Raw genomic sequence first — 22,729 nt, forward strand, 5'->3', positions numbered from 1 at the left:
AACACTCAAGGAATCCTAGAGAGTTTTGACATGGCTTTACTCTTCACCCCCCGCCCCCAATTCTTTTTTTAATTCACTTTTTTCTCTGCATGTAAGTCCAGGAAAAGTGTGAAGACCCATGTCAAAACTCTTTACGATTCCTCGAGTGTTCTTTCAGCTGCCCACCACTCATCCACCCACTCCCCTCAGTCCTCAGTTTGAGCTGGAACCCGACACTTGGTGTGGCATTTGGCGTAGTTGGCAGGATCCCAAGCTGGGTGAGCCTTCAGTCCTCACTGATTCTGGATTAACCATGTGGCCACAACATGGGTTGTGGCACCCCAGTGGCAGCTGTGCTGCAAGGATGGGTTCTGGTGGAAACCTCGGCGGCAGTAGATGGATCCCGCATGAGCATGGAGAAGGCGCTGAAGCAGCTGGAAGCACAGAGTACTGAGTAGAAGTGAGTTTTTGCCGGTGGAATAGGGTGGGGATTTTTGACTGCCCTATGAGAAATACACACCCAGTCCCTAAGGGATGAGCAGAGGTAAGGGTCTTCCAGGCACAGGAGGGGTTCCTGGAAGCCCAGCTACACAGCTCAGAAAAATAGTTAGAAGCTGCCATGAATGGAGACCTCCAGGTGCAGGTGGGGCACCTGGAGGCCGGGCTACAGAACTTGGAAAAAAAAAATAGAGGCTGCTGTGAATGCAGGCCTGGGGCCATTGTCTCTGCTGGAGACCTCCACTCGGTCTGATACTGAGGAGGCCATTGGCGGGAACAAGAGATCCGTGCCATAAAAAGGGAGAAGATACCCCAGCCACAGGGGGGCCCCCATGAGAGAAAATGGTGCCCCAGTGAGAGACATTCTCACAGATGTGAATAGATTTGATTTTGGCTGGGATGGACTAACAGAAAATCAATAACCAGGCCAATGAAGTATTCTTAACTTTGTGGAAACTGTTGTCTCTGGAGCAACAATTCCAGAAAATGCCCAAGGGGGAGAAGAACATTGCTGCATGACCCAGTCCCGCCTGGGTACTCCGGCTCAAAGACTAAGTGCTGCAGCCAGGCGGGGTTGTAAAGCCTTTCTGTTTGATAAGGGAACTGGTCAAGGTGCCCAGCTTGGGGGAACACTGGACAACCAGAGGGCACATGTGGAGTTAGCAATCCACTGATTCCTCACCAATGTACAGCAAGTGCTGGCACTGGTAGACATCAGCACAGGTATATTCTGGGAGTGGACATTTTACACGATTTGGAAGCTGTGCCGTCTATCACGGACTTGAGGGACCTGTTGATGACAGAATTGGGATGGTATCACTATGTGGTGGACTTGGCTAACGCATTTTTTTTTTCCTACAGAGCAAGGAACAGTTTGCCTTCATGGGAGGGCAACAGTGGACTTTTACAGCGTTGTCTCAAGGCTATGTGCATAGGACCACCATGTTATGGTCTTGCTAATGATATTATCCTAACCTCTGATTCTCTTGCAGATTTAGAAGTGGCAATGTTCCCCTGGCCTAGAACTAAGATAGTATGGCTGAGACTGCCTTCCTGGAAGCCAGATGGTCTATTCAGCAGGCACAAGCCCTACAGGTAGTTGACCAGGGGCACCCATTTGAGCCGGATGTGCCTGTGACCACAGATGGTTTCAGCTGGGGCGTGTGGCAGCACACAGAGGGCTTAAGAACACCAGTAGGCTTTTGGTCCCAGCTATGGAAGGGAGCTGAGCTCTGGTATTCATTAAAAGATAAACAATTGGTAACTGCATATGCTGCCTTTCAGGCTCATGAGAGCATGGCATGATGGGCTACAGTCATCGTGCGGATGACTTACCAGATACTGGGATGGGTGCATTGATGGATAATGACCCCTGGACTGGAAAAGCAGTTAGTAACTGCATATGCTGCCTTTCAGGCTCATGAGAGCATGGCATGATGGGCTACAGTCATCATGCGGATGACTTACCTGATACTGGATGGGTGCATTCATGGATAATGATCCCCTGAACTGGGAAAGCAGTTAGTAACTGCATATGCTGCCCTTCAGGCTCATGAGAGCATGGCAGAATGGGCTACAGTGGTCATTCATATGACTTACCCATTAGCAGGATGGGGGCGTTCACAGATAATGACCCTGTGGACTAGGGCACCACAGACATCCACTTGGGCAACATAGGGCACCTGCTTAGAGCAGTGAAGTACTCTGAATGCAAATCCTTTAGCAACAGAGCTGCAAGAGGTCTTGGGACCTGTAGTTTTAATGCAATTTAAGGCCATAGGGCCTAAGGCCATGGGACCTGAGGCACCCCTAGACCCTGAGCTTTCACCATTTAAGGAAGGGTGTCCCCCCATTCTCCATGGGGCATGGTACACAGATGGGTCCAGCCATGGTGCTACTGCTGCCTGGACCACTGCTGCAGTCGAACTTAGTACTAATTACCAAATGGTTTGAAGCTGGATGTGGACGAAGTAGCCAATGGGCTGAATTCAGAGCCATATGAATTGTGATCACGAAGGAGGTGACACCTATGTTAATCTGCACCAATAGCTGCGCAGTTTATCAAGGCTTAACCTTGTGGTTAACTACTTAGAAGTTACAAAAGTGGTTAGTCACTGGCCCATGTGGGGCCAGGACATGTGGCAAGACCTATGGGAGGAAGGATGAACTCCTTCAACCAGGTATGGGGACAAACAGTAAGCTTTTGTTGCCTGCCCCAACACCCCTAAAGGTAGAGGAACAAGAAACCTGGCTTAATATATAAAGTGACATTGGGGTAAAGTCACCATGGGGTGGTTGCTGACATATGTCTGACCTGTGTGTCTGGGGACTGTGTGTGAAGTTTGTGTATCAGGCCTGTGTTCCCAGAGCTTGTGTATCAGGTCTGTGTTCCCAGAGCTTATGTGTCAGGTTTATGCGTCAAGCCTTGTGTTGGGCCTGTGTGCCCAAAACCTATGTATCAGGCCTCTATGTCAGACTTGCGTGTCCAAGGCCTGTGTCTCTCTTGGCCTAGCGGTTAGAGTGTAAGAAAAATGGAAGTACTGTGGGCAGGAATAGGCCACGGCAGGCATGTGGTCCAGCATGACTCAGTGGGTTTGGAGTACAGGCACACAACTCTGCACATTATGTAACCACAACATGTGGGCACATTATGTAACCACACCACATGAGGTAAATTAGGTGATCACCCATATGAGCTCATGCTTGGCTCAGAGCCACTATTGTTTGTAGAAGGTACAATTACCCTGCCTTAGCTGTATATATGGCTCTCGCTCACGTCCATAGAGAAAGTGAAGTCATGTCGAAACCATCTGTGATTCCTTGAGTGTTTTTCCAGCTACCTGCCACTTGCCCAACAACTCCTCTTGGACCTCAGTTAGAACCTGATAGGGTGGTGGAAATACAGTTTCACAGCAAAAGATAAAATGATGTGAGGATATCTCCAACCACTTTGATACAAAAATCTCATGTTATTGGTTTATGCAGGTAAGAATATAGGCTGTTTACAGTTGGACTCCTCAGGAGTGGATACTGAGATGAAGGTTCATGTGATAAGGAGAGAGTAGGAATTATTTCTAGGATAACTAATAGTAGAATAGAGAAGCAGGACTGGGAAGGAAAGGACATAGAAGGGTGGATCATCAAGCAAAGTCTCCTGGAAGGTAAGTTTGACTCGATCCTGCAGAGAAGATGTGGAAATAATGTGGGCCACCTTTTAGAAGATTCATAGGAAAGGCAGCAGCTGAAATATTTACATGGCACAGCACTCAGTTACTACTTTAGCCAGACTTAGGTAAGATCAGGTGCTCTAAATTCCCCAAAATCTTCAACTAGGGTGAGGCAGGCAAGTCCTTGCAGCCTGAGTGCTCCTTCAGAGAAAGACATAGGGGCTGGTTGTTGGAAGTAGAAGCATTCTGAAAGTTGGAGATAGTAAAGGAGTCTAAACAGACCTTTATGGAACACTGAGACTGAGTTGATTGCTAGAGTCAAATCTCTGTATTAATTACTTTAATCCTGGTTCAGTTCTGGACAATGTATGTTATTTTAGGAGTAAGGTTCCTAGTAATATCAACTTGTTTAGGTCCAGTTGGTTTTGTCCTCTGAATTACCTTAGTTGTACAACTGTAGTAATACATGTTTATTTTGCTGAGTTAACAGTTGTTATATTTTAGAGTGCATCAGCTTGTTGTACTCTATTTCTTGAGTTTCTAATTTAGTAGAGTTAGGTTAAGGCCTAGAATTTGTATTTACAAGAGTTTCTCAGGTCATGCTTATGCTGCTGATCTGAGACATCACCATTCCTCTTTATATTTGGAAATATATAAATATTCTCAACATATGTTTCCTGAGTATTTTTCATATATGAACATAATCATCTTGTATATAGAAGATAATTGGTCTTTGTGAATTATGAAGTCTTAAAATGTTCCATCATATTAAATACTCATTTGATTTTAATCATCGGAATATATTTTATATTTTTAATATACTCTTAATAAATGATTGCTTATCTTTTTGTTTTATTTTTACAAATATCTTGTCATTATTTAAGAAACATAAGTAAATGTAAGAGCTAAATAAATACATTTGTCCTATTGAAAAAATGACAGACACTTGGGTTATATTTGTTTGCTCTGGTACACACATAAGAAAGCATAAACCAATAAGAATATACACCACAAGAAAAAGAAAGATTAAACAATTTAATTTTTAATTCCTCCTTGAAATTACAGCATCTTGATATATATGAATTTTTGTATTGCTCTATTAGGTAATACATTTTCGATAAATTCTTAGATTAGGAGAATCAGTGAATTCATGCAGCATTTCATTTGCTCTTGGAATATTGAGTAAAGTTCTGTTTCAGATCAAAAATAACACAGTAAACTGTAATCTGTGTATAAAAAAATTCATAAATCAAAATGCCTAAATATAATTGTCCACTTTAAAATATCCTAGGCTTCAGAGGTGAGATCCAATATTTCTTACAAAAAATTACTTAAACAATTCTACTTACTTTAAAATGAAAATGACTGTGGTGAGGCCGGGAGCAATGGCTCACTCCTATAATCCCAGCACTTTGGGAGGCCAAGGCAGGCGGATCACGAGGTCAGGAGATTGAGACCACCCTGGGTAACACAGTGAAACTCTGTCTCTACTAAACATACAAAGAAATTAGTCGGGCGTGGTGACGGGCACCTGTAGTCCCAGCTACTGGGGAGGCTGAGGCCGGATAATGGCGTGAATCCAGGAGGTAGAGCTTGTAGTGAGCCGAGATCGCACCACTGCACTCCAGCCTAGGCAACAAAGCGAGACTCTGTCTCCAAAAAAAAAAAAAAAAAAAAAAAAAAAATGTGGTGAACTCATCAATATATATTTGTATAACAAAGTATAACAAAACTGCCGTAGAGCTACATCTTACAGGGAGCTTTCCATGAACCTACGTTGGTTATTTGGGTATTAAGTTATTTTAGGTTAACTATGGGAATGATGTATATTTCATAAAGTAATCTTGTTCTTTTATTGGTCTGACTCATTGTAACATTTTCCTCTTCAGCAGTAGTTCTGATTATGTGGTCTATACTTACTTCAGTGGCAGGCTTTAATTCTTTTTTTATTCTCCAGAAGTAACTGAATACTGACATTTATTTTTATTAATGTTTATAAAACATTAATAAAATATATTATTAGTTCTGGTATATATTATTAGAATATCTTAGAATTGCTGTATGATTGCACTTTTCACCACAATTCCCAATATTTAACTTCAACTTTAAGTCGCTACTCTTAATTCTCTATATTATCAAACAGATAGTCATTTATTCTGAGGAGGCACTGATCATCCTTCAATGTTTTTCATAGGCGGAAAGAAACACAGTTTTAGGGAAGTACCACATACTACAAAGAATATTAGAAAAATAGAATTAACATAAAAATCATAATCACTATCTAAAAGTCAGTTTAAAATTTCCATTATTTAAATATCAATACTTGTGTACTCTTCAGCATTTAAAAAGAAGCTAGTAAAACATAAAAACGTAAGGTTTTTGAAGATCCAGGTCTATTGCACTAGAGGTAATCCAAGGAATCTCAGTGACCTAAAACACATTCCCAGCTAAAAGCATCAGCTCACGTTCTTTAGGTATACTGTCTGGCCCTGGACCGATATATGGATTGAGAGATTGCAATATGCATCAATTAGCAGGGTATCTTGAGGAAACTGCAGAGTGCATTTAGCTGCTACAGCTGGCAGAACTGACCTGTACAGCTTATTACCACAGTAGAGAAATTTTCTCTGGCCCCACTGCCCTCAGTGAGAAATGTCTAATAACAGGATCCACTTTGTTTCACTGAGAAATGAGGATTTTACCTATAACATACAAATATACACAGTAAATTCCTTCATGAGGAATTACAGAGAAAACCACCTCCATTCCAGTTTGGCAATCACACATTTGAACTTTGATTACACATTGAATATTGAATTGCAATGTTCCCTGATAGCCTTCTACCTTCAACACTTTGAAATTTAGACTTTTTCTTTTTTTTTCAATAACATACTCTTTTTTAATTTATTATTTATTTATTATTATTATTATTTTTTTTTTCTGTAACCCATGTCCTTATTTAGTCTGAATCTCTTCTTAACACTTATTGTCAAACCCTCCCAGTTTTTCCAAGTTACTAATTACTGCTCACCCTTCTGGCTTTTATTTTCAATATATATGGCTAGCCAAAGTTGCTCCTTCCCACACCCTGGACTACTCTTCTCAGCCCATCCCATCACTCATTAACCAATTACAAACTGCTTCTCCCTAGCATTATTGATATGATGTAAACTAGATCCAGATAGAAACATAAAAAGATTTTGATCAGGTTAGACAGAAGGATGTGAAGATAGGAGGCTTTCCACAGGCTACTTTGGAGACTGGGCCTGTGAATTTGAGCTAAAAAGAAAAACAAGTGCTTAGAAAGGAACAGAATATATAAAGAAGAAAGCAGTGCTTAGTTGAAGGAGCTCACATTGTGTGTTTTAATAATACTTCTTATTTAAAGGGTTGATCAATGGGCAAAAAGCTACAGTTAGGTAGAAAGAATAAGTTCTGGTGTTCTACTGCACAGTAGGATGACTGAAGTTAACAATATTGTATATTTCAAAATGGCTAGAAGGTTTTGAATGTTCTCAACACAAAGAAATGCCAAATATTTAAGATGCTGGTTATGCTAATGACTCAGATTTGATCACTGCACAATCTATACATGTATTAAAGCATCATGTTGTACCCTAGAATTATGTACAATTATTATGTAACATAGACAATTTTAAAAATAATAAGTTTTGAATTATATTCAAGAAGATTTTTTTAAAAGTTAGCCTTGCACGGTAGTATGCCCCTGTGGCCCCAGCTACTTGGGAGGCAGATGTGGGAGGACTGCTTGAGCCCTGGAGATTAAGGCTGGTGTAAGCTATAATGACACTACTGCACTCCAATCTGGGCGACAGACGCAGTCTCCGAAAAAAAAAAAAAAAAAAAAAGAGTAAAAGGTAGGCTTCTGTTCTCCATAAATAATCATTATTCATAATTTTCCTTGCTGCTTTGAGAAATGTACGGATATAGAAGTCTTTATTCTTTCAACAGGAATGTTGATGAAATTATAATACATATAATGTCAAACTAACATTTTTATACCCCAAGGATATTTTTATATTACTATATATACACATATACTGTATTCTATTTAATGGGTAACATGTATTCCATTATAGTGTGGTTCATAATTATTTAGCCAGTTACATATTAATAAGTTGTTTCTAGTTTTTTTTTCTCTCTTCAATAAAATAAATGCTGTATAGAAGATCCTTACCCTGAGCATATCCACAGAATAAATTCCTAGAAGCTTATTTGCTGGGACCAAAAATTATGTCTATTGCAAAGGACTTTATGATCGTTTACACCACTCAGATTTTCTCACAAATGGTCCTGGGCATTGAGTTCTCAGCTTAACATCACCCTCTCAGACCTTTATGAACAACATGGTAATTTTTGGTTCTCTGTTAATATGTTACTCATTGTCTTTTGTGTTTTCTGCCACCAGAATGTGGGTCCCATGAGAACAGAGACATTTTTAGACTTCTTCACCATCAGTAGGTACACAGTAGGCAGTCCAAAAATAGTTGCTACATAAGTAAACATTAATATTAGTATCATGATAACATTTCATGACATTTTGTTTACTAATAAAGAAACAATAAACAGAACTGTGGAGTGTTTTTGAATCTTGGTCCTTGGACCCGTTTATTTATTCTGTAAGTGACTTTATGTAGGTCTATTCCTTTAAGTAGCATTTATATGTATGTGACTCCTACAAACATATTTCTAACCCAAATAAAAATGATATCCCTTTAAGAATTCCTAAAGAATAAATTCTAGAATCTATGTAACCACTTCTTGTCACTTTCATTACTAATATGCTTGTACAAACTATAATTTCTCATCTGAGTTACTAAAGAGCCCTTAAATTAGTCTCTCTGATCTACTCTTATTCTTTTAAAATCTGCTCTGCTCTCGAATCAGCAACCATCAGATAATTTTTAAGCATAGGTCAAGTAATATCGTTCCTCTTCCAAACATCAAAGTGAACATTATACCAGTAATAACTCACATTGACATTTGTGTCCCTGGATATGATACTACGAGAAGGGCACATCAGCTCTCTCTTATTTTTCCCCAAAATTCATAACCTTGATCTAATAATGACAAAACACCAGTCAAACCAAAATTGAGTGACATTCTACAAACTATCTTACCAGTACTTACCAAATGTACCACGGTCATAAAAGAAAATGAAAACCAGACAAATTATTACAGCTTGGAGATGACTAAAGACACACAACAACTGAATGCAAGATGATATAATGAATTGCTTCCTGAAACAGAAAATACATATTCATTTAAAGATGGATAAATTGGAATAAAGTCCGTACCTTAGTTAATAGTATTATGCTAACAATAATTTCTTAATTTTGACAAATGTACTATAGCTATTTAACATTAAAAAAAAGGTATGTGGAAAAGTTCTATCTTTACAATTATTTTGTAAATCTAAATTTATTTCAAAACAATAATATTAAAAATAATTTTGTGCCTTTACTTTTCACTTATAAAAAGAAAATGGAGTCTCATTGCACCCACAGTTGCTGCCTCGCTCCACTTGCCTTTCCCCAGCATCTCTTACCAACCTTTTGATTCATTTCTCCTCACTCGTTTGATCACTGTGCTCAACCAACATCCTTGATTTTTTTTTAATTGAGAAATTCAGGCCTCAGGGCATTTGCACTTGTTTTGCGATCTATTTCCTCAATTTTCCACAAGGTTTTCTTTCTCAGATGTCTGAGCAGGTCTCTGCTGAAAAGTAACCTAAGAGTAAATCTTTCCCTGACTATCTTTCAAAAAGTACCTCGCCCAATCACTCCACTAGCAGTCACAATTTTACTCACCCTCCTTTATTTTTCTTTATAGCAACAGTCAATATCTAAATAGAAATTGATTTATGTGTATATTTATTGTTTTTTTCCCACTGTTCTGTGAGACCAATAACTTGGTTTAGTCACTACTATTTATTTTCACCTTTTAGAATTTTCTCTGGTATGTAATAAATAATAAATATTTGTTAAATATATAAGTAAAATAACAAACTAGTTTGGCTGGTAAATTATTGAGAAGAATAATACATTTAAAATTATAAATAGTTTTTTTTCACTTCAACATTAAGCATTCCAATTTATCTAGTAGATACATAGTTGGAAACATTCATTTTTCCAAAAGAGCTTAAAACATAAAGTTATATTTATGTCATATACCTAAAGGAACAATTAATATAACTAAAGGGTTCAAACTAGTGTCTATAGTATAATGTAGCTTTAATAATTATTTATAGAAAAAATGAGTGAATTAACAAATAAACTTTCTTTAAAATATTGGTACAATTTTTCTTCTTGAACTCTCAAGAGTATAATTTCTGGTCCATTTATTTATCTTATGTAGAGTTCTAATGGATAGGCAAATTTCAAAATGTAGGAAATAAAGTCAATAGCAACAGTAATTCATGAAAATTCTCTCTCATTAACAGCTGTTTTACTGCAGGTAAACATAAGATGCTTTTAAAATAATGTTTTTTAGGATGTCACTCTTAAGAATAATGTTTGCAGGTATAATGAACCAAATAATTAATTGTTTACCAACTTCTCTAGTTATTATTTTATGATCCCAAAGGAAGTTCTATGTCATCCTGAAAGCCAGTCATTGATCAGGATTTAAATAGTATGACATCACACTGGGAGGTAAAAGCATATTGTATCCGTAAGAGGTTTTAGTATACTCTAGAGTTACTTCGGGATCACAAAGTAATTAGCCAATAATGTTAAAAAGTTATGGCTAATTTAACTAATGGTTAATGGAGCCTAGTTAAACTGCCAGAGTGGATGAGCCCAGAGAGACTTTGTGCAGAAACACACATTAAAATGAGGGTCCTTTATCTCCTTCTAGAGTGTAATCGGTATCTGGAATGATGGGTTCTCATTTTAATAATATGCCAAAAATATGGTTTTTAAAATACTTTTAAAATGTAAGTGTGAATAGTTACTAACAAAAAGACAGAGAGTTGTCACTGAGTGTATCATATAGATCAAAAAACCGTTCTCAGGTAATCCCTAAGAAAGCATCTCTTTCTGTGACTACTAGGGTAAATGGAACACTAATAAATATAAATAAGATTCTTCTTTCCTCTACAGTTTTAATATAAAGCAATAACTATATTTATGATTCATGGAATAAAAGTAAAATGTAATTAAATGAACCAATGGTCAAAATGAAATGAAATGAAAAGGGATATAGAGAAGATAGATTTGCAGAAGTAAGGTTTCCAAAAAGGTTAGAAAAAATGGCAATGTCTTCTAAATAACAGTTTTGAAGATCCTATCTAAAGGGCAATGCACCATTCTTTATGAGCTTCATGTTTTATTCATTTAATGGTTTGAGCTTATAGAAAAAAAAATTCACAAAGCTAATGTTATAGAATAGATCCTTTACTGCAGGAAAACTCAGCTTCCTACTGTGAGAAATTCACTTGTTTTCAAAGTACCAAATGTAAGTAATGTATGAACAAATTGACTTACAGACCAAAGACAAAAGAAAAAACTCTACACAACAGAAAAAGCCTTTAATGCATCAGGCTATGTAAGCAAGTTTGGGATGATTCTAGTTCACCAGGAGGAATTTCTTATTATCCGTATGTGGAATACAACTTGACAAATTTATTATGATTAAAAATATTGAGAGCAACTAGCATAACCACCACATTTGAAATAATAAAAGGATCTGCTTGGGTCTCTAGTTTCCACCATGAAAATAGGCAATGACAAAACTTCAACTTAACGTATAAAAGGAATAGTATTTTCAATGACATGGCAGGATTCAAATTACAAATAGTAAATAAATCAGAACTTTTTCCAAAGTCATAATACAATCTTTTAAACTTTAATAGAGTTAGTCAAAAATAATTTTATAAAAAATGTAAAATACAAACAACATATAATTCATTTCCACATGGAAATCATATATTTATGTAGTCGAACTTTGCTGATTATGTACAATTAAAAAAGCTCTATGTCAAGCACTGTGGAGCAGTGGACAGTAATGTTTTTAATTTCCATTGTGGATAAGAAAAAATTACATATATTATAAAATTATAATGTAGTCATATAGATACATATATATTTTTACAAATTATACTATAGTAAGTTTAATATAGGGTCAGCCTGTAAAAAGTACTAATATGGAGCCCAAATTTGCTCTCAGATTACAGTTAAGGAGAGGTTGATTCCAACAGGGAGAAACTGCAAAGCCATTTAAAGTAGGTGGACTTTAAAGTAGATGGGGTAGGATTTTAAAAGTATAATATCATGGGAAAGATATATTAGGTTATTTGAACAACGTCTCATCCACTCATTCATTTAACAAGATAAGTAGGAAATGCCTATTCCTAGGGAGTAGAGTGTACACTAGAGATGCAAAAACAAATTAGAAAAGATATTTGCACTTAAAGTAATCATAGTTGAGAGAAAATGGCAGACAAATCAAAACTAAGCAGTGTGACATTTTCATTTCAATCATAAAATTACATGCAAACTATTACTAGTGGATAGAGGTGAAGATCATAACCAAGCTTCAAGATGTCTAATTAGATTTTCAGAGGATTAATAGGAGTTAGACAAGTTAAATAAATTGGTTCAAATACCAGGCAGAGGAAACCAAAGACACAGTCAGTTTAACATGATATAGTCAACAATGTAAGAAATCTGATGTTAATGGAGCAGAGATTATATGTCATGTGGCTTTGAGAAACAAGATGGGAGGGATAGGTGTGGGAAAGACCATCCTGTAGCTTCCTGTAGGTTAGTAGATGTGAGGTGCACAAGGATGCAAGTGCTCATTTAACATGAGAAGGTGTACAGTTTAGTTAGTCAGGTGAAATGCTCCACTTGATGCCGAAGTCAGTGTGATTCTCCAACACCACCTTTATTCATTAAATGACTATCCTGGCATTGGTTGTCTTTTGTACCCTTTTTGGATAAAAATTACAGTATCCACTGTGATTCTCAATAAATACTTGAGAATAAGTGAATATTAGTATAATAAACGCTGAGATATTAGTTGGAGTTGTTTTTTTTTTTTTTTTCCTGGCCAATTGCAGATGAACAAATAATTTTAAAATCTCAGTGATCTATAATAAAGCATTATTTCACAATCCTGGGGCTAAACACCAGCTGTGGTCAGTTGATCGTATCAGTCTTGGGTAGACACAACGGGTTTAAGGTTGGGTTTAAGTTGTGCCCTGTCAATGCAGACAATATTGATCCCAAGAGGATAAAAGTTGGTTCTTGGTTTGTGTGTGTAGTATTAGATATTATAATAATTTTTGATCTTCCAAAAAACCATGATATAGACACAAAGACATGGTATATCTATTAAATCAAAATTTTATGGGGTGGGGGCAGTGGGAAGGCAATTCAGAATTTAAAAAAAAAAAAAAAAAAAAAGATGTCCAAAATGTCTTCGTTGAGGGGAGGAAATACTGTAAAACAAGGTACAGAAACACTGGCTTAGGTTTTTCCAAGTAGCCTCATTCTATGATCCAAAGTGAAGGTGCAATGTCTACCCACAGCATGCTTTTCCTTCAGGCAGAGATCAGAAACACTGAAAAGCCAAGCCAAATCATTCACGCACACTGAAAGCAAGCTTCTGTGTGCTTTGTTTCTGCTCACTCTCCATTACAGAAAACAAATCACAGCCTGAAATTTAATGAAGTATGTTTACCCTACTTGTTCTAGTAGGAGACATTGCAAATTCAAAAGGCAAAGGCTGTGTGTGTATACTAGTGTTATAACCATGACTAGAGAGGGGAATACAATAATCTAATGTAACACAGATGAATTCTGAAGTTGTACAATGAGTATAAACAACCTACAATGGTGCCAATCTTTAGCACAAGTATTTGGGATAACAATCAAAAACTGAGGCTGAAATTTATAAAACAAAGAAGAGTTACTTTGAGCAACTTTTTCTCCTTGAACTTGCATTCTAACTCACTGAACAAATTGCTTGCTAGTTAGCATAGACAGCATTTTGACTTTATTGAGCTTTTATGTAAGATCTGAAACATTTGCAAAATCTCTGTTTTAAGCTGCACTAAATATTTAGGAGATAAATGACGTAAACAGAATATAAGAGCCCATGGAGCTTAATTTTATTAGCAGTTTTATTATTTAAAAACATATTATCAGAAAATGTCTATGGATAGTATGTTTCTATGGCTGAAATAATCATACCAGTATGGATAAATTACTATGAAATGATATCAGCAATAAAGTTACTGGATAGTTTGCTCTTGTATAATGGCAGTAACATCATCACTAAGTTCTTCATCAATAGGGTGGAAATAAATACTTCATAGTCTATAAACTATAAAAGACCAGTCAAGATGTATATATTAATGAAAAGCAGCTGAAAGAAAGGATCATTAACTTCACTTATAAAAATGGTGAAGCATTTTCACTGTGGACTTGGAAAAAGTCATTCATTATTAAAGTGAACATTTAAGCTATTCTAAATAAATATTAATAATGATAATAATGGCTACATCTACAATACCAAAGTATCTTAGGAATTAAAACAGGATGAAACTAAGAAACAAACAAACAAACAAGAGTAACTTTTGTTTCCTTCAAATAAACAGCTCTGATGGGGAAATTAACAAACTAAAAGTTCTTTGAAATCAGTCAATAGCTGTGAGTTAGAATGTGGTTAATCATGTAGGCTCTAATGTCATTTGCCTAGGTTTACATCTTAATTCTATTTAATTAGTCATGGAAAACTTCACTTACTTCATCTAACACTGAAGAGAAAGTATTCAATAAGTATTGTTTATTCTTATTTAATTGCTATCCTCAAATCTTCTGGAACAGATTTCAAAAACTGTCTCTGTGGAAAAAAAAAAAAAAAAGAAAAAGAAAAAAAACACATATTAAGTATTTTCAGCTTTGCAGGACACAGGGTTGATCACAATTACTCGACTCTGTCATTGTAATGTGAAAGCAGTTCAGCCAGCTCCGTCTGATGTTATATTTCAACTTCACTATAAATACTACCAGCAAATACTACCCTTTTACTCTCAAAATTATTGATTATTTGATTAGCAGCTATTCCCCCACCAAACTATCTTGTTTAGGTATGCTTAGTATTGTGCTTCAATTTTCCAAAGGAATAATTATTAAAACTAATTCATTGTATATTCCAGCAAGAAGTTAGTTGTTCTATGAAATATGTGCTCCCTCTTATATAGTGGAGAAAGGTTCCTGGAAAGAAGATGTCTAGTCAGAGATTATTTTTCTTCGCCAAGTTCCATGTGGACATACGATTGATTTTTAAATCAACAGATTGTGAATTCAATCTATGTGGGCAACTTACAAGGCTGACACATAAAAATTTCCTCATATACTTCTTTTGAAAAGTCTGGGTAACACATTCCAAGGTAACCCAGGAAAATACACTTGGAAGACTGCAGCACCTCCAGAGTCCAAATGACTGAGCAGAGCCTCTCTGCCAAAGGGCAGGAATATTCATATTGGACTATTGGATCAGTCAACAATATACTTTTATATTTTAAAACACCTGAAATTTAAAAGTTTATTTGTTACTACAGCACATATTAAAATAACTAATTGACAATTTACTACTGGGCAGTGAGCCCATTCATAATAAAACATTAATGTGTGTAGTATGGGCTTGGAAGTCAGGTGGTAGTCCCTGAAAAAGATCTAAAAAAATGTAAAAGATGAAGTGCCTGCTATGTGAGTAGCTCTAGAAGAAATAACTGAAAGCTATAATGTTAGTACATATTAATTACTTCCCATGAATTACCGAAAGACAAGCTAAGGCAAACTATTTGTTAACAGAAATGAAATTAAGTAGATCAACCAGAAATTCTGTTTTAAAAAATGCACTCTAAAAACTAACTGGCAAATCATGAGGTGATAAAAGGTGTTGAATTAAAAAAGAAAAATAAAAACACATCCTGTTAATTTTTTTCAGTTGGACAAAATGTTAAATAAATTCCACTTTTTTCCCAAAGTCTATTGTTTCAGATGCTTACAAGGTATCTGCTACTAAGCTACAGGCCCAAAGTAGCAAATAAATAATCATGCTTCAGAATTGTGTCTAGGAAAAGGAAAAAAAAAAAAAAAAAAAAGACATGAAGGATATAGAAACTTAGCCCACTTTATTGTTTTCAGTGACTAAGAATCAAGAGATGTTAATTACCACAATTTCAGCAATTACTCTTTACATGCATCTTTATTTTCATTACTGGTAAAAAGGATACCGACATATAGTTTATGATGTTTGGTTGTAATAAAGTGAGGAATTCCATTTTGTGATTATTTAGGAGATGAAGTTATCTGCTAGGTGAAGGAAAACAGTGGCTTAGTATATCTGAGAAGAGTAGAAAATACAGACATGACTACTATGTAGAAAAGGAGACAGTTAAATTGAAATAATAAAAATTTTAGCTCCTTATCATGGAGTGACTGGCTCTGATGTGAGGCTATGGGTTTGTGGAGATATCTTTATATTAATGGTGTGTGTTGAGAATCAACAGCCTCTCTGTCAGCACAGAAAAGGAAATCACTGGCTTGTTTTGAATTGGTGTTTTCCCAGGCAAATATGAGGAAAAAATGTGAGGCCAGAGACAAGAGAGCAGGGGAGATTGCAATGTTGACATAAAAATGGATCAAGTGAAATAACCCTGAAGTTGAAATTAGATACAGATGGAAGGGAAGATATGAGTAAATTTATAAGTAAGCAAGACTCAAAGCAGTCATAATTCTGTAAAAAGTAAATCATAATTCTGTAAAAAGTAAACAGTGTATTTGATACAATATAGAAGCTAAATGGAAGGATAAAAGATTGTGATCAGAAAATAAGCTTGGCTGATTTCAGATGAATAACATTTCTTTAATGTTACCCAAGGGTGTAAGTTTATGGATCTGAAAGTGGTTTGAGCAGAAAGAAAGGTGACCCCTTTCTTATATCTGTAGGACATCGAGGCAAGAAAGAATGAGCACCATGAGAGTGACCTGAGCACCCATGCTTTATTATTCTTCATCCCAAGAGTCAACTGATTTGACAGCATGAAATTAAAAATGATAACAAACTTACTGTAACAGAAAAATGAGTAAGAGGCATAACAGTAGATTAGTGATCCCCAAAATTTATGAAAGACACATATGAAGGATTTTTGCTCAATAGAAGAGACATGAAAGATGATTTCATGCACACGAAGGTGCTGTGGTTGAGGTGGGAGCCAATCTGACTGAGAGCTCATGTAAACTCAGTAGTTACATATTTGTTCTCTTCTTTGCCCACTCCCCTCCTCAACACTTCAATGCAGAGTGAAAGGCAGCCTGGCATTTGCATTTAACCCAGTCAAAACCCCGAAGGTATTAATAATTTGAAAGCACTGCCAAAAGAGAACTGGTGTTTCTGATAAAAAGTAGGTAATCCTGCAAAAGAAGACTATCTTCCCATCGAAACATTTGAAAAAGAGCTGAGATTAAATGATCTTACCAATATGCAAGACAGCCCTAGCTAGCCTTCTCTTCAGTAAGAGATGTATGGTGGGGAAAGACAAAAATACACAAAAGAAAAGGAAATCTATAAGATTTAGCCACAATACTCAGCATAGTCTGTCATTATTTAATACATTAGCAAAGAAAATAACATCTAAGAGAAAATAAAGATCATTTATTAAAAATAACCTATAGAAAACCAAATTAAATTTTACAAGATATTGCCTTCAAAAAATCGGGAGATTAACAAGAAAAAGGATAATTTAATCACAGGGCAAGAAAAAGCTCTTAAAATTAAAAACGTTTACTGAAAACATCAATATATGAGTTAACTAATAGTCATTTCACAATGAAAATGTACCTAGCTAGTGAAGTAGAAATAAAGAAGGTATGCTACACCTTAAAAATCTTATTTTTTTATAGTGAGAAGCAATAGATATTTTTAAATTTTAAGTTACAGTGGAAATAAAAATAAGTAAAAATTGAATTTTTAAAAAATAGTGTATCAAGTAAATCTAAAGAGCAGAAGGGTAGGTTTGAAGACTATCCATATCTATTATAAACATTTTTGTATCATTTAATAGAAACAGAATGGCATAGAGGACCTCTGTTGTCACACATGTTTTTTCTGAGGCCCTAAAGCTGAAGACACTGAGTGGTAAGTACCCATTCATATTCAAATTTTCATGAGATTGTTTAGTGATGCATAGGATCCATTGGATAGTTATCTGATTCTTAGCCCATCACCCACTTTCTGGTTAGGAGAAAAAGAAGATGAAAATAAAAAGCAATTCAAAAGTAAGGAGACTATTAATGTTCTTGTTGGACAGATGCATCCTTTGCAAATATTTTCTCCCATTCTGTAAGCTGTCTTTTCACTGTGTTTGTTATTTCCTTTCCTGTGCAGAAGCTTTTTAGTTGGATGTAATTTAATTTTTTCTGTATTTTGCTTTTGTTGTTCATGCTTTTGAGGTCTAATTCAAAACATCCTTCTCCATGTTATGTATTATTTCCCCTATGTTTTCTTCTAGTAGTTTTTTTTTTTTTTTTCTCATTTCAGGTCTTACATTTAAATATTGAATTTATTTTGAGTTGATTTTTGTATATGATGAGAAATAGGAGTCTAACTTCATTCTTCCACATGTGGATATTAAATTTTCCCAATTCCATTTATTGAAGAGACCGTCTTTTCTATATAGTACATTGTTGGCACCTCTGTTGAAAGTCAGTTAGTTGTGGATTTGATTCAGGACAAGGAAGCCCCCAAACTGGGACTTAGTTCAGATGTCTTGGCTTCTCCCAGGAAAGAATTCAAGGGCGAGCTGATGGCGGTGTTAAACAGCAACTTTCACTGAAGCGTCACTGTAAACAGAGGTACTGCTCCTTGTGGAGCAGGGCTACCCCATAGGCTGTGTGTCCACAGTAGCACTTCAGAGGCAGTGCTGCAGTGATATTTATACCCTCTTTTAATTACATAAAAATTAAGGGGTGGTTTGTGCAGAAATGTCTAGGAAAAAAGGTAGTAATTTTCAGGTTGTTGGGTCATTGCCATGGAAAGGGATGGGGACTTCCGGATATTGGCATGACAATGGCAAATTGACATGGCACACTGGTGGGCATGCCTTATGGGGAGGTGCTTCTGCTCTGGACCTGTTTCAGCTAGTCCTCGGTTTGATCCAATGTCAGAACCCCACCTTTGAGTGGAGTCCTACCTCCTACCTCAGATGTATTTCTGTGTTCTCTATCCTATTGCATTGGTCTATGTGTCTATTTTTATGCCAGTACCATCCTATTTTGATTACTGTAGCTTTGCAGTATTCTTTGAAGTCAGGTAGTGTGATGCCTCCAGCTTTGTTTATTTTGCTCAAGATTGCTTCTGCTATTCACAATCTTTTGGGTTGTCACCCAAGGAAAGAAAACCAGTATGTCAAAGAGATATCTGCACTCCCATTTCTATTGCAGCACTATTTACAGTAAGCAAGATATGGAATCAACCTAAGTGTCCATCAATATATGAATGTTATAGAAAAGGTAGTTATATATACCACATTTCCACATATAAACAAAATACTTTTAGCCATAAAAAAGGAGAAAATGTTGTCATTTGCAGCAACATGGATGAAACCTGAGATCATTACATTAAGTGAAATAAGCCAGGCACAGAAAAATACTGCATGATCTCATTCATATGTGGAATCTGAAGATGTGTATCCCATAGAAGTGGACAGTCATATAATAATTACTAGAGTCTTGGGAGGGTAATAGGAAGGATAGGGAGATTGGTCAATGTATACAAAGTAATTGTTAGATAGGAGGAACACATTCTGGTGTTTTATTTTATACTTAGGTTGACTATGGTTAGCAATGTTGTATATTTTAAAGTAGCTAGAAAATATAATTTTTTTAATGTTCTCATGACAAAAATATGGTAATTATATGATGTAATGGATATGCTAAATAATTTGATCTGATTCTTATACCATGTATACATGTATCAAAACATCACACTCTACCCCATAAATATATACAATTATCATGTGTCAATTAAAAATATTTTTTAAGTATGGGAATATCTTAAAGAATCACCAGCAGATCAATTCTTTTTTACAGAATTCTAGCATAAAATGTCTTCTCTCCAGGGTAGAAATATAGTGATGTTTCACTTCAACAGTTTAACTCAAAAAGAAGATGAGTCCAAGAGTTTGCTTAACTGAAAATGACTGGATTTGTCTAGCAAATGGGACTGGATTCTTGTCTCTGCATGGATGTTGAGCTGTAGAAACCTGTATACCATAATAATTTACTACCCTTGCTGAGTAGCTGAGAGTGTTTTAAGACTATTATTCATGCACCCTAGGCTTTGGAAGCTACTATGAGTGACTCTCAGTAAGAAAAATCCTAAAGATGAGAAGCTGTCTAGAGCTGCTGAGGATACTAGGTTAAAAGAGAAATCAGGAAAGAGCCTTACCTCTCTTTCAGAATTTCATCAATTTTGCAATGGACTTAGTGGACACCGGAGAAGGAAGCCAGACTGAGGCATCTTGACAGGAACCAACAAAAGGGCTGCCTAATGCGGTGAAGAAACCATGAAGAAAATGCTTCTGTGATTTGTGCTATTAGAGGCAGAACTGAAGAAGTATCACAAGAGGATATCCAGAAAATGTTTTTCCCACTTTAGGAAATGGTGCGATTATTCACTTACTATCCCTTACCAAGAGTCTGAGGAACCAACAAACAGCCTATGAGAGAAGGAGACAGCATTTTGGGTGGGAGTGTTATGTGGAGAACACCATTCAAGAGTATAGAATCACATGTCAAATGGGACCTCATGTTTCCCTTTTCCCTCTCTGTTCTATCCTGTTCTTGGGGGACCCAGAAGAAACTAGAACAGTAGGGGGAAAGGAATGAATGAACAGGAAAAAAGGACAGGTCATTTGATATTTATTATCACCATAAATTTGGGAGCCTGGGCCAGTCCAGAGCAGAAGAAGAAATGTGAAGATTTAAATGAGATATGAGATAAAAGTATGATTTACACTGGACTGAGTTTCTTCACACCTGAACGAGATCTAGAATTTTTTGATGGGACACAAGTTTCTTCCTTTGCTTGGTTGGTGTTGGAAAAGAGGGAAACCAAACAGTGATTAAGATAGGGTGTCAAACCCCATTTCACATCAAGTAACAGTCTTAGGAGTTTTATATCCTTTGACGATGAAGCAGCTTCTACATTTATAAACATTGAAACTCTGAAATCTTACATTTGAGTTTGTGTTGAACCATTTTGTTTCCTTTAAATGTTACTTTTGACTCTTTTGATCTTAAATACATTATTCATTCTCTAGATGTTTTGAGCCAGGCTTTGTATTTACATTATTCATAGCTTCCCAATTTATCCTTTTTTATCTTTCATATTCTTTCAATTAGCTGATTCCCTAGATTTATCATTCATCAAAATAGGAATAAAAGTGCTACATTGACAATTGTGTGTGTGTGTGTGTGTGTGTGTGTGTATTGTATTTGTGTGTTCCTAACTTTGAAAGTCATTCATGTGTTAGAAAAGATTTAAAGGACACTAAATTTAGCCAGCAATACTATTATAATTATTATTTTGATATCAATCCTTAGTTCTAACCGTTGTATCTCTCATCACTAGAACTTACTGTTGCATGTTTTCAGATCAGTTTTATTTATCTATCCATTGATTCAACATATATTTGGTAAACTTCTTGTCACCACATGTGATACCAGGTAAACCAAGAGAAACATTACTGCTATTATATAAAGGAAGTCAATAAACAAAAGGTAATAATTACAAACATGTTTTAAAAGAGTTTGTCATTTTAGACAAGAAAATAAAAAAAAAATTAACAAAACATTTTGAAGGCAGAAAACACATATATCAGATACTTGGTGGTTAGGGTCATTTTTGCTCCCCATAAGACAGATAATGTATATATTCAGCAAACACATACTAAGGGTTGTCTTAGTTTGTTTTGTGCTGCTGTAACAGAATACCTAAAACTGGGTCATTTATAGAACATAGATTTATTTCTTGTAGTTCTGAGTCTAAGAAGTCCAGGATCTAGGGACTATGTGTGGTGAGGGCTTTCTGCTGTGCCATCACATGATGGAAGGCATCACATGATGGAAGGCATCACATGCTAAGAGAGCACGTGAGAGAAGGAGAATACAGAATTCCTTTTAGGCAAACCCACTCTCACAATAATGAACTCCCTCCTGAGATATATTAATCCATTCATGAAAGCAGATCCCTTATGACACAGTCATCTCTCATAGGCCTCACTTCTCAATATTGTTGCTTTGGGGATTACATTTCCAACACATGCACTTGGGGGCACACATTCAACCTATGGCAGTGACTCCGAATAACTCAGATAGAAGGAGCCAAAACACAATGTGTCTTTCATCTTAGTCTATTTAGTCCCTATTTGGTTTAATTTTCTGACGAAAGAGAAATTGGAAATATACATTATTTATAACACAGTGATAATCCTGACTTTAGTGGCATTACTACAAGTCAGATCAAAGCCAATACATAGGAATTTCAAAAATAAAACATATTCACGAATTTTAAATAAAATACTTGAAATAAGCACAGTAGAATATGTTTATATTTGAGAATATTTGAGATCATGAACATTAAATTTCATCATATTTTTGGAAGGAGATATTGATCCAATTATTTATTGGAATAGAAGCCTCCTCCACTATTTGCTGATGTTCACATTTATAAAACTTGATCAAGCAGGTAGTAGTAAACACTTCCTGTATTCTATGTTGCACATGAAGTTTGTCTGAGCACATTTATCTAACCTTAATATATCTCCCATCAAGTTTATATTTTTAAAATCCAGATGAGCATTTTTGAAGGAATCAGGTCTTTATTTCCATTATTGAAGGAATTGGATCTTTATTTTTCTCAATCCCTTGGAAAGTTTAGGAAAATAATTTGCTCATATTTCCCAGATATTGACTAGTACCTTTCATTTTGCCTTTGTTTTTTAGAATAGTTCGGCCTTCTCTGATTTAATGTGGTTTTTACTCTCC

This window comes from Macaca mulatta, chromosome 4 (genome assembly GCF_049350105.2).
Source record: "Macaca mulatta isolate MMU2019108-1 chromosome 4, T2T-MMU8v2.0, whole genome shotgun sequence".
NCBI lineage: Eukaryota > Metazoa > Chordata > Mammalia > Primates > Cercopithecidae > Macaca > Macaca mulatta.